The following is a 3,640-nucleotide window of genomic DNA, read 5'->3' as shown; positions in this document are numbered from 1 at the left end:
CGCAGGTGGCCTCCGCAGGTGACCTCCGCAGGTGGCCTCCGCAGGTGGCTTTGCCACAGGGACTCTGTCCCTCGATTATGCACATTCTGGGGAATCTCTGTGGCCATGGCTGGACGAGTCGTCATATAACAGCTTCTGCCTCGCAGCGGCCTCCTATGGTCACTCATGATTAGAGGCTCCCCTTGCCCTGAGTCCCCCAGAAGATGCTGCCAAAACTGGGGAGGGAAGGGGACTAAGACAGACACCCTAACAGCAGAATCTGAGGAGGCCTGGGACTTCAGCTCACTGCACGCTCTGGCTTTGTTTCACGGAAGCAGAGCCCTTCAGCAGAGGGAGGAAAGGCCTGTCCTGTGCCCGGAATCAGGAAGCAGGCTGCGGAGTGCCTCTGACTCCATTCTGGGGGCAGACGGGTCGTACCCCCTCCAGGACCACATTCCAGGGCAAGGTTCTGGATCCAGAAAGAATGCAGAGCTTGGAGACAGCTGTGCAGTATTCCTGGAAGGTGCACACCACAGACTAGCAGTTCTGATTCCTCAGTAAAGTGCCCAAAGGGCGCGAGCATGTGTGTGTGTGTGTGTGTGTGTGTGTGTGTATACTGTGTATATGGTACACGTGTGCATGTGCGTGCTGTTGGTTGTGTGTACACACGTGTGTATTGTGTGCTGCATGTGTACATGGTATGCTCATATGGAGTGTGCGTGTACAGTGTGTGTTAATGCATGTGTGCATATTTATGTTGCCTGCTGTGTCTGTACACATGTGTCATTGTGTGGTGAATGTGCATATGGTCTGTTCATGGGGTGTGTGTGTGTGGTACACATATATGTTGTCATGTGTGTATACATGTATGTAGTATATGTGTGTATGGTATGTTCACATGCTGTGTGTGTGTGTGTGTGTGTGTGTGTGTGAAGGGTGCTTGACAATTCTGGCAGGAGTGAGTGATAGGATCTGCCAGTGGTCATCCCTCTCCCTCTACCTTCCAAACCTATAGGAACGGGTCAGCAGAGATAGGAGACAAATTCCATGTGCTGAAGAACCAATACTTTTTCCCTTGGGAGGAAGAATGATGTTTTCTCAAGGACTACACAACTCTTCGAATCAGAGTAGCAGCAGGGTGTCCGCCATTTGTATTGCACGCATCTCACATTTGTCCTTTGTCTTTTAACTTTTTTTCCTTTATAGGGCTCTTATTTGTTTTGGCATTGGAAAGTTTTCACTGTTACTTAGTTGAGGTTCTTAATCTTTTGTTTGTGATCACTGGCTGTCATGACATGCTCAGACTTTCCACACACCATTATAAAAACAATTGTCTGGTTTCTCTCCTAGTGTTTATATAATTTTGGTTTTTACTTTAAAACATTTTGTTGTACTTGGAATTTATTTTATGTAATGAATGAAACAAGAACCTGCATTTTATTTAAAACATTCCACACTGACCTGTATTTTTCTTTCACAGTATTCATCATAGTTACAATAGCCTAACTATTTATGTGATTAGCTTTTACCAGTCACCACTGATTTGAGATACCATATATTTCATACAGTTGGAATACTTTTAAAAAATGCTTCTTTCTGTAAATATCATATTGGGATTTTGACCAGAAATAGGATGATTTTGTAGATTAAATATTTTGTAAGAATTTATACTAGAATATTTCTGTATTCTAGAATATTCTGTATTCCATAGGGGATGCCTTTTCACTTACTCATATATTATTATCTATTTCTTATTAATTTTCTGTTTTTTTTCATGTAATTAAAATTTATTTATATAAATTAATGTACTTTTAAGATGGACTAAATTTGGGTTATATTTATAATACATTGTAAGACTTTGAGTACTGAATATTAATATTATATCATGAAAACCTTATCAACTTTTTACTTTTCAAAAATTTTCTGCTGAATTTCAGACTTCCTATTATCTGCAAATAATGATAATTTTGTCTTTTTCATTCCAGTATTTAAACTTCTTATTTTGTTCTTTTGTCTGATTACAATGTCTATCACATAAAAGCAATGTCATATTATAGAGATTATAAATGTTTGATTGCTAAGAATGATATTGGTTTTTGATATGAGATATGTTTTGACAGTAAGGAAATTATTCACCTAATCTCATTTTACAAAGACCTTTTATAAAGAATGGACATTAAATTTTATGAATGTTTTATTGAAATCTATCATGGGACTATATGCTTTTCCCACTTTGGTTAACATTAATATAAATTTTCTAACATTTAGCCACCTTTGCATTCTTGTAATACACAGTCATAGTCATAGTATATTGCTAATTAAGTCTGCTCCCAGGTTCTACTTAATACTTTATTCTAGAACTTTTTATAAATCAACTTTGATATCTCTAATTTTCTCTTGTGCATTATCTATTCAAAGCATCAGTACATTGGTATTTGTAAATTTGAAAGAATTCCTTCTTTCTCTCACGTAGGACATATAAAATATTTTATTTAGTTATTTTAGGGGCTTCCCTGATGGCTCAGCAGATGAAGGATTTGCCTGAAATGCTGGAGACACAGGAAACTCTAGAGAGTAATTATCCACCTCATTCCATCTGCCTTTTCAAATGTGTCAACATAGGATTATTCCATGTTCTCTGGAATTGTGAAGTAGTCTTGTCTCTAGATACTGCCCCAATCTGATAGGAAATGATAACAGAGAAAGAAGATCGTGTGCTTGGCAGACCAGAATCTCTTGCAACACCAGGTCCCTTGGCAATCAATGATGAGCCAGTGGGCCCCAACGGGAGTGTTTCTTATTCTCCCAGCAGCTTTCCCATGCCCCCAGGACTCAGACTGTGGGAACCTTCAGAACTGCCCCCGCTTACAGTCTATGACACTGCATTGTGGTCACGAGCTGGAAACTGGTGTCAGGCCACGGGACTCTCGGTTTGTTCCAAAGGGCGTTATAAAGGCTGCAGTCTTCTTGAGGCCTTTCCCAGCTATAGCCTGCTGGAAGTACTTTTCCTTTCTTTCGCTTCGTTTTCATTCCTACTTGTGTTGGTGTAGGGTTTGTGGTTAACATACTTCTGCCATCATTTTCTTGATAAGTCCTCATAGCTTGTTTCACTTCACAAAAGTCCATGGGTGAACAGTTTAAAAGATCATTTGTGGGTGACGTCCCTGGTGGTCCAGGAGTTAAGACTCCACACTCCCAATGCCGGTATCTCAGGTTCAGTCCCTGGTCAGGGAACTAGATCCTGGATGCTGCAACTAAGAGCCTGCATGCCACAGCTAAAGAGCCAGCATGCCACAGCTAAGACCTGGTGCAGCCACATAAATATTAAAAAAAATACTACTAGTAAAATTGGTTGAAAAAAAAAAAAGAAGAAGAAAGAAAGATTATTTGGAGAATTTTTCTGGTCATCCAGTGGTTGAGAATCCCAACTTCTGCTCAGTGGGTTTGAGTTCCAGCCCTGGTCAGGGAACTAAGGGGCTGCAAAAAGCAGCCAGAAAACAAGCAAAAAACCAAAACCAAAGTCCTGTCCCCCAAACAACAATGACAAAAAAACTCCAGAGAAACCATACTTAAAAAAATAAATAAAGGAAAGACCATTTGGGAAAGAAAATGATCATAGAAAGCATAGACAATTTCGAAAAGGTTTTCTCTACCAGATAGG

The sequence above is a fragment of the Oryx dammah genome, unplaced genomic scaffold (genome assembly GCF_014754425.2).
Source record: "Oryx dammah isolate SB20612 unplaced genomic scaffold, SCBI_Odam_1.1 HiC_scaffold_1, whole genome shotgun sequence".
In the NCBI taxonomy this organism is placed as follows: Eukaryota; Metazoa; Chordata; class Mammalia; order Artiodactyla; family Bovidae; genus Oryx; species Oryx dammah.
This window is presented reverse-complemented; position numbering follows the sequence as displayed.